The sequence below is a fragment of the Myxocyprinus asiaticus genome, chromosome 4 (assembly GCF_019703515.2).
Source record: "Myxocyprinus asiaticus isolate MX2 ecotype Aquarium Trade chromosome 4, UBuf_Myxa_2, whole genome shotgun sequence".
NCBI lineage: Eukaryota > Metazoa > Chordata > Actinopteri > Cypriniformes > Catostomidae > Myxocyprinus > Myxocyprinus asiaticus.
The window spans coordinates 28,650,399-28,665,556 of record NC_059347.1 but is presented as its reverse complement, the minus strand read 5'-3'; the positions used below and the strand labels follow the sequence as shown (position 1 = coordinate 28,665,556).

The 15,158-nt window shown below is 36.7% G+C and overlaps 2 long non-coding RNA genes across 2 annotated transcripts; one reads left to right on the top strand and one right to left on the bottom strand.

Moving 5' to 3' along the window:
• Nucleotides 1-211: 211 nt before the first annotated feature.
• Nucleotides 212-1,495, bottom strand: LOC127436560 (uncharacterized). The gene is made up of 2 exons (XR_007896429.1): nucleotides 1,296-1,495; nucleotides 212-881 (listed from the first exon to the last, which is right to left on the bottom strand). It is a non-coding gene; the product is annotated as an uncharacterized LOC127436560 (long non-coding RNA).
• An 8,911-nt stretch (nucleotides 1,496-10,406) lies between these two features.
• LOC127436580 (uncharacterized) lies at nucleotides 10,407-14,941 on the top strand. Its single transcript, XR_007896439.1, has 3 exons — nucleotides 10,407-11,355; nucleotides 11,775-11,846; nucleotides 12,610-14,941. It is a non-coding gene; the product is annotated as an uncharacterized LOC127436580 (long non-coding RNA).
• The last annotated feature ends 217 nt before the right edge of the window (nucleotides 14,942-15,158 follow it).

Sequence of the window (15,158 nt, the reverse complement as noted above, 5' to 3'; positions counted from 1 at the left end):
ATGGCCTTTCTAATGGAATGCAAAATGGAACTAACCGGCTGCTGAATTGGGTTTCAAATGGTGATAAAATGCATTTATTTCCCCTTTAGCCCCAGAATACCATAATGAATCATAGGCTTATGCCTTAGCTAGCCTAAAGCAAAGTTAAATCCCCCTCCCTCTTTTTGTTGGCTGCATCAGTTAGAGATTTCATTGAAGTTAAAGCCAAGAGTCTCATTCATCTCATCTTTATTTGCCAGAAACACAAGCAAACCTTTTACCAAATGGCTGTGGTTCCTTAACCAGCCCGTTACAACATTTTCAAAATGGTATTGTCAAAAGTGGATTCTGTAGGGTTTCCCAAAGAAAAAAAGAAACAAGCAGAATGTTACATTTCAGATTGGCATATTAGTGTTATTAATTTAAACAATACATTAGAAGCCTCAAATAAAACACGTATGAAAAATAATAGAAATAGTAGAAACAATAGAAAATGAGAATAAAAGATGGATTTTCACCATTAAAGATCAGTCCAATTCATTCTGGGCTCATAAATCTGATTTTCTCTGTCATCCATTGTGCTGAAGGTGTTGAAGTTGCTCCTGTTGTCTTGGTCACTTGACACTTGTTTTGCCTTTTGTCCAGATGAATTTTGAGAGAAGGCAACAGAACCCTTACCATTACTAAACTCAGTAATGGTAACGGTTTCACCGCCACTCTCTGTCACAATGGTCATTTGTGGGTGCAAGCGATCAAGAATCTGTTGGAGGAGTGTTGACCCCCTGGATAGTACATCATCTATACTGTAGTGTCTCAATGTTGAACTTACAGTATATGATGATATCCTGTCTAGAGGGCAAGAATGCTGAAACCATTTGATTTTGGATATCCACTGAATACAACTGCAAAGAAAAGTTTGTTTTATAGTTTCAGATTCACAAATCACAATCTACACATTTAGTCATTTAGCAGACGCCTTTATCCAAAGCGACTTACAAATGACGAACATAACGAGCAATAATACACTTATGAGGATGCACCTTCAATGATCTTTTGGGAGTTTGGATAACTTAATCTTAAATTATCAGAAACATATAGAAAATTAAAATCATATTTGACTGTCAATTTATGTATACCAAAGCAATTACAATAAACCATACAGGACGTTTTTAATGTGTAATATTTCTTTAACAGCATCATCAATCCATCAATAGTCTAAGTTGCACCAGAAGATGAAACTTCCCCAAACTTTAGATGATCACACCTGTGGAAAATCCATCACACTGGACTTCATAGTCACCAGGTGACACACTCACCTTTAGATCTGCTCCTCAGTACTCCTGTAGGAAGCGTTGAAAAACAGCTTAATTGCCTTCATCTGTCACCTTTACCCCTGTCTTCTGACATTTGTTTTCACTAGTCTGTTGTCTCCATGCAGTTCAGATGTCGTAACGTTACCAGCTTCGTCCTGAGTTTTAATGCTCACTGCTAATTTGCATATGATGATGACAAAGGCTGTTCCATCCTTATCATGTCTCTGCCTAGTAGTTTTTTGACCAATCAGATTCAGTCTCTATATCAGACCCTGAACAGATCTTAGTACCAGGACTCTCTCACGCAAGTGTGTGAGCACACACCCAAACTCACCACCCTTGAAAAAAACTTGAAATTGTTCCAAGAAAGTTGGTGAAAAACATTCAGGGACCAGGGGTCCAGGGTTTTTTTATTTGTGTGATATTAGTTTCTTCAACTTTTATCTAGCTAAAATCTAATCCTAAAATAAAAATGTACACCTTATTAAAACACTGTTTAGGTTATATTTCTTTGTAACAGCTCACAAACAAAAGGGAAGAAGAACAGGTTTTTCCAGGCTCAGGTAGGACTTTTAATCGGTCACTTCAGTGCTTTACAACTTCACAAACTCGTCAGCTTCACAGGCACATAGTAACTTAAACACATCAGCTTCACAAACATAACAGATTAAACGTAGCAGCTTCAGGAGCACTGTGGCCTTCCTTGTGCCAGACTCTCTCTCTCTCTGCTGGTGGCGTGGCTACTTATATGCCGCTCTCCCCGTGCTCACTGGAATTAGAGACAGGTGTTACACATAATCTAGCTCAGGTGCAAGCACCCTTACCGCTTTCTCTCTCTCTGGATGGACGCTTGACCACGCCCCCACTGCCACATTCTTATTTAGATTTCATATTTTTATATTTCATATTACGGTCCAATTTCTGTAAAATTAATAATAATACCACTTGAGAATACGCTTGTCTTTATTGAAACCATGTTTTGAAACCATATTGTTTCTATACTGTTTTAAAGTTTAGATTACTGATGGAAAGTCAGGATAGGAGTCAAAATATTCATCAAATATAATTATGTTTTTGATTGGTAAGAGCATATTTTGTTCAATTACTACCCAAATCACATTAGATTTCACATCAGTACAGAGCAGTCACATAGTCACATGCCAGATTCATGTATTACACTTCATCCCCAACTGTGTGACATCCTCTGAGTGTTTATTTCAATACCCATGTGTGAGCTGACAAATAAACTTGATTCTACACTTGTAGTTGTCCTCAGCATCTGGATGTTAAAGGTCTGTTGTCTACCATGGGAGTGGCCCCCCGTGGTTACTATGGAGACATACTCCCGGTTAGGGTGGAGCTGAGGGGTGTTTGTGAGTGCTTGGGCCAAGCTAACAGATAAAAATAAGATAGTGGCCTATCTAAGTTGCACCAGCATGTAGGAAGCCTCTGACATCTTATCGGTCCTTCAAATAAATGGACATTTCTGTGAATACGGGATTATTTACTCTGAAAAGAGATTGCTGTGTGCAGCCAGACTAGGACTAGAAACTGCCCTTTAGAGAGCTCTTATGAATGCAAGTCTTCACCTGATACTGCACAGATCATATAAACTTAATGATGTAGGAAATGGACAACTAACATAAAGGCTGCATATTTAATCCAAAGCAGGGATGAAACCAAGACCAGAAGAGTAGCAATAAGCATTTTGCCCTTCAGCAATGCATTTAACCCTTTAGTGCTCTAAAAGGACTTTCCTACTATATGTGCTGAAATGACCTTAAATGAAATACTCTTGCTAAATGCTAAAGAGGCTATATCAAGATTCTCAATAGTCTGATTCTTTCTCAGAGAACACTAATTTTCTGACTGTTTCAGGGAAGGGAAGAATATCAACATGTTCTGATAAATAAGATGTTGACTGCTTAATGTGTCATAAAATGTCACATTTAAGTTCTCAGTTGATTATATCTGTGTTTATTGGTTTAGACTGAACCTCAATGGCATTACTTTGTAATAGGCTACATTTTGTGACACCCCAATGAAGGCCTTTGCTGCTGGAAAATATACTTAGAGGTTTTTGCTAAGATGGATAGATGTGTTTAACCAGGGCTATAACACACTTTCAAAAAAGGTACGGAATTGTATGTTTTAAGGTTCAACGGCTGTCACTGGGGTGGTTCCCCTGTTTCGGGTACATATTTGTACTCTTAAGGAGACAAAAAGTTACTGTGCAGATACATTTTTGTTCCGAGAGTAACAAAGCATACATAAACTCAGCAAAAAGAAACATCCCTTTTTAAGGACACTGTATTTTAAAGATAATTTTAAATTAAAAATCCAAATAACTTTACAGATCTTCGCTGGACTAGACAGGACTGGTAAAAAGTGCTCTTCACTGATGAGTCACGATTTTGTCTCATCAGAGGTGATGGTTGGACTTGCATTCATCATCGAAGGAATGAGCATTACACCAAGGCCTGTACTCTGGAGCGGGATTAGTTTGGAGGTGGAGGGTCCGTCATGGTCTGGGGCGGTGTGTCACAGCATCATCGGACTGAGCTTGTTGTCATTGCAGGCAATCTCAATGCTGTGCGTTACAGGGAAGGCATCCTCCTCCCTCATGTGGTACCCTTCCTGCAGGCTCATCCTGACATAACACTCCAGCATGACAATGCCACCAGCCATACTGCTCGTTCTGTGCGTGATTTCCTGCAAGACAGGAATGTCAGTGTTCTGTCATGGCCAGCAAAGAGCCCGGATCTCAATCTCATTGAGCACGTCTGGGACCTGTTGGATCGGAGGGTGAGGGCTAGGGCCATTCCCTCCAGAAGTGCCTAGGTGGAAGAGTGGGGTAACATCTTACAGCAAGAACTGGCAAATCTGGTGCAGTCCATGAGGAGGAGATCCACTGCAGTACTTAATGCAGCTGGTGGCCACACCAGATACTGACTGTTATTTTTGATTTTGACCCCCCCCCCCCCCCCCCCCCGCCCCTTTGTTCAGGGACACATTATTCCATTTCTGTTAGTCACATGTCTGTGAAACTTGTTCAGTTTATGTCTTAGTTGTTGAATGTTTTTATGTTCATACAAATATTTACACATGTCATGTTTGATGAAAATATAAGCAGTTGAAAGTGAGAGGATGTTTATTTTTTTGCTGAGTTTGTTTCTGTAAAGGTACCAAATAGGTATTTAGTGTACAATTATATACCCAAAACAATGTATGAATTTTAGTAGAAAATGTATAGATTTGTAAATCTAGTACAAAAAAATTATATTTTTGTACAAGAGGTACAAAAAAGGTCCCCTTGAGAGTACCACCCCAGTACTGGCCCTTGTACCTGAAAAATGTACATTTCTTTTTCTGAGAGTGATCCATAGTTACTGAGACATTCATCTTCCTCAGTTTTCAGAATATTTTTCTATCAGTGTGGGTTTTTCAACAGCCAATTTACCCTAAATCCCACAATCTTATTTGGTTACAACCTTGTTTTTAACAGTTTAATCACACAAATTTTGGTATAACTAATACAGGTGTAAGTCCTTTGTATTAAAGCGTCTGCTAAATGATGGAATGTAAATGCAAAAATACACGTTTTTTGTAAAAGTGTGACTAGTCACCTACTACTTTCTCTCTTTACTCCTGAGGAATATGTCCAGGCTTGACCCAAAGGCAGGAAGCCTTATGCAATGGACCTTGAGCCACGTTTAAGGCACTAGTTCAAGATTCAAGGTTGGGATCTATCTGCTGAATCCCGAACCTAGATCAGTCCAAAGAGGACAACTCTACCAAGAGTCATTAAATAGTAGTGAAAAATCTCAGCTTCATGAAGTAATGATGGGACAAACTGCTGGGGTGATTAACACCTATATGTGTGTGTCTGTATGGCTTTGGATTAAGTGTTCCACAGAATGTTGTTTCTAGACACCTCTTTGGGAAAGCTGGAGGACAAACTGGAAATTGGGAGAGACAAAGAGACAGATGTTTTGACAGAAACAGACATACACACCTCTGTCCTTTTTGAAATAACGGAAAGGTAGCCACCCAAGGAAAGTCCTACCACATCACTGGCCTTAGAATCTACAAACCTCTGTAGCAAACCTCATTTATTTGTAGCACCAGACTCAGGACCATGTATCTCCCAGAGGAAAGGCCTGTGCTGGACTTGTCTTACCAAATTAATGCTTTGGTCACTAACAATGGATGTTACCCACAAGGTAGGACTGTCTTTTCTTCAACCATATTGGGAAAATCTCAAATTCAATTGACTTATAAACTGCTTGTAAATTTCACTCTATTTTATTTTAATATGAGTTGACATAAACATTTAAAGAAGGAGAACCCCTTAAAATGTAAGACTAATCCCCATTAGTCTTACATTATAAATGTAACAATAAATGTTATTATAAAAGTTGCCATTTTGGAGAACTTGTGATGTAAATTAAAAACAGAAGTGGTGAATTAATTTTAAAGGAACTGAAATGGTTGTTGTCATTGTTGTTTAGACTGTAAGGAACCCATTTACCGGACTGAACTTGGAACAGCTGCCAGGTTGAACACTGCTTAAGCAGAATTTACCTCAATGCCAGTTCATATATCGCTCCAAAGGTGTAAGCTTTGGGACAAATTAAGAATTAATGGCACAGAGATGCTGATTATTAAATCCGGCAGGTATGCAAGTGGCTTGACTGATAGAGTATAACACTAGGAACACCAATGCCCAGGGAACACATACCGACAAATATACAGCTTAAATGCACACCTTGAATGGACTGTAAATTGCTTTGGATTGAAGCATCTGGCAAATGTAAAATCATATGATGGAATCTAGATAGGATTTAACCTCATTTAGTGTAAGCAATGTTTTACATTTAGTAACCTGGCTTTGGTTACTAAATTTAGGGAGTGCTAACACTGAACTTCCTTGGAGGCCTTGCTAAGCACATTCAGAGAACCGTTTGATCGAGTGTGTTAAAATAATAATTATCCAGCACATGTAATTTGATTCTTTATTTGATTTAAATAAAAATGAAAATCGAAATGCATATAATGGAGGACATCCTCCAATGTGATGATACTAATTGTTATGGTGTGTTTCTGGTGTACATTTATTTCAGGCGGATGTTTCCCAGCTGTAAAGTAAGAGTGACGGGACTGAATCCAAAAGTAAAGTATGTGGTGATAATGGACATGGTGCCATTTGATAACCACACTCAACCCCTCCCATCAGTCACACACACACATACACACACAAATATGTTGGTTTTGCTATACTTGTGAGGACCCTCCATAGACATAATGATTTTTATACTGTACAAACTATAGATTATATCCCCTAACCCTAACCTTACCCCTAAACCTAACCCTCACAGAAACCTTTTTGCATTTTTACATTTTCAAAAAAACTTCATTTAATATGCCATTTCCCTTGTGAGGACCACCCAAAAGGTCCTCACAACCAGAAATGTCCTCACAGAACAGGTTGATTCTCAATACATGGTCCTCACAAGTATAGCAAAACCTGTACACACACACACACACACACACACAGAGAGCTCACTGCATTCCCATCCATTCTCCCTGACCCACCTACAGTATAACAACATTAGTTCACAATTAAACATTATTATGCACTGTAAAAAGTGACTGCAGTTGTTACCTATTTCTTCCTGATCTAACCCCTAAATATGTATTCAGGTTGATTTAGTGATGATAAATTATTTTGGACTTGAATAAAACCACTTTTGGATGTTACCACATACAGTAAAGCACCTTTTAAAGTTAAATTTTTTTCCTGTGCTTCTCTCTCATTAAATTAAGCCTCTATATATGTTCTTTCTTCATTATTATTCAGTATTAATTCAGATGCAGATGAGTATAGGAATGTTTTGAACTTGATGGATGTAAGTATTTTTAGAATGGATAAACCAGAGGCAAGAACTGTACAACAAAGTCCTTTAAAAGGGATTGATGAATGTATGTATTAATTAATTAATGGTGAGTGATACATATGTTAGAGCATGGCACTAGCAAACCCAAAGTTATGTGGTCAGTTCCAAGGGAAAAAATGTGCTGCTACAATGTGTAGCTTGAATGCACTGAAAGTCACTTTGGGTAAAAGTGTCTGAGGTAGAGACTGTGTGTAAGATATGAATTGGAGAGATGAGTTACAGAAGATGCTTTTCTTCAGAGTTCCACTGTCACCTAGTGGTGAAATACTGTATGTTAGACATTAAAGTGATAGTTTACCCAAAAATGACAATTCTGTCATCATTTACTCACCCTAATGTTGTAATAATCTTAGGCATTTTTTTTTCTTTTTTTTCTGTTTTTCTCAGCCATGATTCAATTTCATTGCATTTTTTCCCCATACAAATACAATAAAAGTGAATGGTGACTGAGGCTGTCATTCTCCCTTGCATCTTTTGTGTTCCATGGAAGAAAGAAAGTCACACTTATTTGGAACAATATGAGAGCAAGTAAATGATGAATGAAGTTTCATTTAAAGTTGAAGTTGCCTTAAAGGCATAGTTTACCCAAAAATGAAAATTCTCTTATCATTTACTCACCCTCATGCCATCCCAGATGTGTATGACTTTCTTTCTTCTGCTGAACACAAATTAAGGATTTTTGAAGAATAATTTCAGCTCTGTTGATCCATAAAATACAAGTGAATGTGTGCCTCAATTTTGAAGACCAAAAATTCACATAAGGGCAACATAGAAGTACTCCAGACGACTCTGGTGGTTAAATCAACGTCTTCAAAAGTCATATGATCGGTGTGAGTGAGAAACAGATCAATAATTATGTCCTATTTTACTGTAAATTCTCCTCCCTGCTCAGTCAAGCTGCACTTTCACTTTGACTATTACATTTTCCTTCTTGTGTTTTTGGTGATTCACATTCTTCATGCATATCACCCCCTACTGGGTGGGGAGGATAATTTATGTTAAAAATGACTTAAATATTGATCTGTTTCTCACCCACACCTATCATAGTGTGTCTGAACCAAGGTTATTATAGTTTTTAATTTTATTTCTATTTCATTTTCAATTTTTCACTCCAATTTAGTTTAGTTTTTGTTTTGTTTGTTAGCTCTTTGTTAGTTGTAGTTTTTCAGTACATTTAGTTTTTATTTTAGTTTTAGTATTTATATTAAGGGATAATTGGAGAATGGGGAAAACAGGCATTTGTGTAATGTACTGTAGGTCATATTGCTGTACTCCCCAATGTCCAACTTGTAAATAATATTATTGCGAGTGGCCTCCAAGTAGGATTTCGCTTAGGACCCCCACATGATTTGAAACAGCCCTGCTGAAAGTACACTTATGCAATCAACTTGATTCTCTGCGACAGAAATTTAAACTGCGCGGGGTAGTGGACATGGGTGTAGATTCCAGGTGGGATTGGGGGGTGGGGGTTATTTTATTACTGACTGTTTAGTAGTCCCCCCACCCTAAATCTACACCCTTGGTAGGGGAGGAGGTTATTGTCATATGGTAGTTATATTATGTTACATACGGTAGTCAAAGAAAGAAAAGCCTCCATCTCCATGTAGTTCATTCCATTATCTACAGCAGGGGTGCTCACACTTCTATGGAATGAGATCTACTTTTTCATGTTATTGCAGCAGGATCTACCATGCACAATATATATACCTTGTCACAATACCAAAATTTGTGTAGTTGTTAGTGAAACGTTACAATTCTTGATACCAGCTTATCACAATAAATAATAACACTAACTATATTGTTATGTAAGAATTGTACTCAAATAATTATTCAAGACTACTATTCAGTCAGTAATAAAATAATACAGCAGTGAAAAGAAATAAATTAAAAGTAATAGAAAATACAAAATTAAGAAAACAGCTTAAATGTTTTTAACATCAGTATCAAGTATTCAAGTAAACATTCAGAATGAATTAAAATAGCCTACTTCTGGTCTTCACTGTGTAATATACTGTATAATACATTAATACTTAAAAAAAAAAAAAAAAAAAAAAGGGCTAATAAAGTTATCCAGCCAAGAACAGTGTTTTTTTAAAAAAATTTTTAATGGTTGTTTAAAATTAACAACACACAGACAGCAGCAGGTCTATTAGGCTACATTAACACAAGTCTGATGCTTTGATACAAATCAGCTTTTCCCCCACTATTTACGTTCCCTTTAGACATTACATGAATACCTCACCAAGACTGGGATTTGGGCGGAATTTTGAATGTATTTCAGGCGCATATCTGCATTTCAATCGTTCTCGGAGCGCACACACATGTAAGCACACAAAGCGCGCAGCTACTATTAGATAGTTAGCGAATTATAAAATTATGCACAATTTTTAACATCAGTATAAGAATAAGAACTATTTAATAAGTCTAGCAGGTTATTTTTTTCATTATTGACATTCAGGCTACTTTTCTCTTTTACTTGTCGTTTCACAAATCCACTTGTCCCGGCAAGCGTTAATGTCGAGCCCTGCTGAACTTTACACCAAACTCTTTACCAGTTCCAAATTAAATGTTAAACACATTACTGATTGACAGGGTAAGACAGAATGAGTGAAAAGACTGTTATCTACCTGCTTTTCCCCTGTGGTAGTGATTTCCGCTCTGTTGCTGATGCATTGAAGTTTTAGGCCATCTATTATCGCCGTCTAGTGGCATCTTCATGTTACAGTTATGGCGGGTTTAGAGCTTCAAAAAACGAACACTAAATCTTATTTGTGATTATTTTTATTTTAGTTCAGTTAGTTTCAGATGCATGAATTTTTGTTTTAGTTTAGTTTGAGTTTTTCCAATTATGTTATCATTATTATTATGTTTATTATTTTTATTTTTTTCAGTTCACAAATTTTTTTTTTTTTTTTACATTTAGTTTTAGTTTAGTTGGTCTGAACACATGGATTTAACCACTGAAGTATTATGGATTACTTTTATGCTGCCTTTATGTGGATTTTGTAGGTTCAAAATTTTGGCACCCATTCACTTGCATTGTGAGGACCTACAGAGCTGAAATATTCTTCTAAAAATCTTCATTTGTGTTCTGCAGAAGAAAGAAAATCATACACATCTGGGATGCCAGGAGGGTGAATAAATGATGAGAGAAATTCATTTTTGGGTGAACTGTCCCTTTAAATCTGCCAAATTTTCTCCTTTTTGTTATTTTTTATTAATCAATTTCTCTTGACAATATATTTATGAAGTGTTAATCAGCATGTCTATGAATCTCAATTAAAATGCCTTCAGGACTCCCATAGTGCAATAATGTATAAATATGTCATGTACATATGTAAATTCACTCATATTTAATTCAGTAACTGTACATACCCCTACCTTACACACATATTATCACTTGCACATGTACGTACGTGTTGTGTATTTTGTTGGTTCATGTTTTTCATGTCTTATTTTGAAATTTCTAGTTCCTGTTTCATGTCATGTGGTTCCCTTGTCATGTGATTTCATGTTTCCCTCCATGTTCATGTGTCTTGTTTTCATTGGTTGATTGTCTTGTTATCTTGTTTAGAGTTCTTTGTGTTTATTGGTTATCTTTGTCATGTGTTCTCCCATATCATGTATTTAACCCTCATGTTTTCCATTGGCAGGTATTGTTTGTGAATGTAACTTTGTTGGATTATTCAAGTTTATGTCTAGTCTAGTTATGCCAAGCCAAGTTTATGTTATATCAAGTTCATGTTTATTTATGATTGTAGTTAGGGTTTTGGATGCACTGTTGGAATAAATTTGCACTTGGGTTCTTCTTCGTCATCGTCTTTGCCAGTGCCAGCAACATATGTTACAATACGGCATTCTAAGTTATATGTCCTATTTTTTTGTATGTCTATTTAAACTCTTACCTTATTTTATATTCTGTGTCTCACTGTAATGTTCTGTGTGCACTTGCTTGTTTCTATCACCAAAAAAAATTCCTTGTGTACGTGAGCACACTTGGCAATAAAGCTGATTCTGATTCTGAGCTTGCTAATGGTATCTTGATACCCCCCTCCCAACAACCCCTTTGCCAAAGGCTTTCGTGACAATGGACTGAACAGGAAAAGGTGAGAGACGGTTAATAAGAGAAGATTAATTAAAGTCTTGTGATTATCAGATCAGGTCACCAAAAATGAGAGTGAGAGAGAGATATAGAAAGAGAGAATCTAAGAACTTTGAGAACAGTGACGAAGGACTGTTTTTTCCATTCATTTCTTTAAAACTCACTTCTGGGTGTAAATTACTTAATGTTTTTGTGATTTAATTGTAATTCCTTTCAACCAGGAAAATAAATGAGATGAATTTTAATTCATCATTCCAATCTACCTGATGAACTCATAGCTAGTTTTACATGTAGTGAATCAAACATTGTGTATTTAGGCTATTATGTACCCTGTCCTGATGTTTAAAATGGGATCAGCCCAAACCCTGGTCAGTAATTTGGATGTTTTCAGTCAATCTAACCTTCATAATTTCTCCCTATTAGGTTTAGAGAAAAAGAGACGCAGGTTTCAGATGGACAGATCAAACAGGATTTGAATGTGGCAGAACGAGCAAGGTATGATTTCTTGAGATCTAAAGTTTAATGACGAATTTTAATGTATCTTTACATCATATTAAACTACTTGTTTTTGTTGTGATGACCTGGTGCCCAGTAGATGGCAGCAATGATGGTAACCCTGAAGACTCCTTCATTAGACCTACTTAATTAGCTTTTTTCATTCATCTGCTTTGTCTTACTACTCTTTTTGCTTCTCTAAAATTCAACCCTTTCCTCATGTTATGTTTAATGCTTTATTTTCATTTTAATTGTGTTATAACAATCAGTACTTCATTGAAAAGGTGCTAGTATCAAAGAGCAGTAGTAAAAGAGTTGTAGTTTCCACACCCTCATCTTCACTGCTACTGCTTATGTTTATTGATAATATTTCAAAATAGTTTCATAAGATATTCTTGAACAGCACCTTTAGAGACAAATGTAAAACAAAAATTAAGTGAGTAACTTGTTTAGAACAGTAGTAAATGACTAACCTTAACTTAGCACTTTCAGTTCATTTATGATCATGTCAAACTGAGAGTCAGCAGCCACAATTTCCTATAAAGTATCATGCAAGCTGATAAAAGCTGACTAAACTGAATGATAAAGGACTTGAAAGACTCAAAACCTTAAGTGAAATGTATTAGCCTTCTCACCAATGGAAAGGAAACGTCAAGCATGTGTAATAATCATGGAATAACATTATAAGCACACATCTATCTAGTATATTCTCTCAGTTCAAATTCTGTTTTTGTATTCCTCTCTGTCTTTTGTCCAACACTAGCATTGGGACGGTCACAGGAAGATGTGGATGTGACAGTATCCAGTTCTGTTGAATACAGCGGTGCACTGAATACATTAGACAGCACTGCTTCCTCTGTCAATCCTTTTATATCAGCATTCATAAACCCAAGCACTGCTGGAGTATATTCACCACACCAAACACACAACATTCTCAACCTCAAAAACAGAATCCAAAACAATACTGTAATACAGTAAACATAATGCAGATTTTTTATTTTGTTGCAGTGCTAGAAAATTATTGTTTTTAATAAGTAATTAAACGTATTAAAGAGGTAGTTCTCCCAAAAATGAATTCTGTCATCATTTACTCACCCCCACGTCCCCTTTTGGAACACAAAAGGGGAATTTTTAAAGAATATCCTGGCCGCTGTTTTCCATATAATGAAAGTGAATGAGGTCCTACATTTCTGCTTGTTCCTCACAGAAGGCTATTGCATAGCAGATGAGTCGTATGGACAAGGATGCTTTTGTGGATGCCTTTATTTTTTGTATTATTATTATTATTTTTACTTTTTTTATTTTTTGTCATTTTGTAACTTGACAACCTCAGACTTCATTCACTTTTATTATATGTTAAAGAGAGGCCAGGATATTATATATATATATATATATATATATATATATATGTTTGAAATTACATGAGGGTGAGTAAATGATGACAGAATTGTCATTTTGGAATTGCCATTCTAAACTTGTTACTCTGGTTTCCCTCTTATTTCCCCTGTCCCAATGAGGCTAGACCCTCCAGCCTCCATAGTTTCTGTGCAGCGCTGCCCATGGCTCAGAGCTCCTGTGCCCAGTCCTCCACAATAGACACCAACCTCAGCAGACTGCCATCTCAAATCAGTGGCCACAGCCCAGTCTCTCAAACCCCCAGCAGATCCATAATCCATTCCATTCTGACCAAGAATCCTCAACTCATGCAGCCTTATCTCCAGACCCTCATCATCCTTCCCGCCAATACCCTGACATGGAGCTGCACTCTCTGCCTCCTAAACTGAGCCGCATGCAACTACCTGAAAGTGCTCTCAGGAACCTGGAGATGAACCCAGCCTCGGACTATATTAATCCAAGACCACTCACCAACATCCACAGTAGGATCCAAGTCCAAGCATTAGCCTCAGGAACATCAGGGAAGGTCCCTCAACATGAGCAGTATCTCGGGGAGTCCGAAAGAGAGCTTCGCCCCCATATTTATCCAACAGTTCAGAATACATTGGTCAGCAGTTTACATTAAACAGCATGTTGGCTCAACAGGCAAGAGACAGTCAGTTCGAACACAGGTCACAGCTGGACTATCCCACTGCAAAGCCACAAACTGAATACTATTGTAAAAACATATTGGGAAATTAATTAATATTCCGGGTTCAATATAAGTCAAGCTCAGTTGACTGCATTTGTGGCATAATATTGATTACAACAACAACAACAACAACAACAAAAAAATGTCCACTCATTCATCCTTTTCTTTAAAAAAAGCAAAAATTGAGGTTACAGTGAGGCACTTACGATCGAAGTACATGGGGCCCATTTTCGGAGGGTTGTAAGGCAGGAATTTGAAGCTTATAATTTTATAAAATTACTCGCATTATTTTTTCTGTTAAAACTTGGGTATTATTTGAGTTGTCATGGCAACAAAGTTATAAAATTGGATATAATTTTACACAGAAAAGTTTAGTAAGCAATATTATCACACTAAAATCATGTTAACACACATATTGTTTATGTCTTGTGGCTATACTTTTAAAAACTGTGAGTATTTTAATGTTTATGGATTGGCCCCATTTACTTCCATTGTAAGTTCCTTAATGTATCTCAGAATTGAGCTTTGTTTTTTGAAAAGGCGGGACAAATAGAAATGAATTTTTTGTGGTAATCAGCATTATGTCACAAATGCTGTTGACTGAGCTTAAGTTGTATTGAACCCAGAATATTTTGTTTAAAGTCAGTGATCATTTTGTTGCTCATTTCCAATGTCTACTGCTCTGCTTTATTTGCATGATTGCTGTCTGTGTCACTCTGAACAGATTAAGTTTGTGGACTAAGTGCATTACAGGCAAACAATGTAAATAGTTTCAATGGGATATGGGGTTGTTGAATGCGTTGAAGTCAATATTTATGTTTAGGATTAATAGTGCGTTAATGATCTGTGCTGGTTTCAAGACATACAGCTCAAATGTTTTCAGCATATGAAAATCTTGATCAATATCACACTGTTAGTGTCATAATATCTGCTGTTTTATGGGCTTCCTTTTTATACTGAACCTAACTATAGTATCCTGTGTTGACAGTATTTGTTAAAGGAATAGTTCACCCAAAAATGAAAATCCTCTCATTATTTACTCACCCTCATGCCATCCCAGATGTGTATGACTTTCTTTCTATTGCTGAACACAAATGAAGATTTTTAGAATAATTTCTCAGCTCTTTTGGCCCATACAATACAAGTGAATGGGTGCCAAAATTTTGAAGCTCTAAAAATCACATAAGTCAGCATAAAAGTAATCCATACGACTCCAGTGGTAAAAT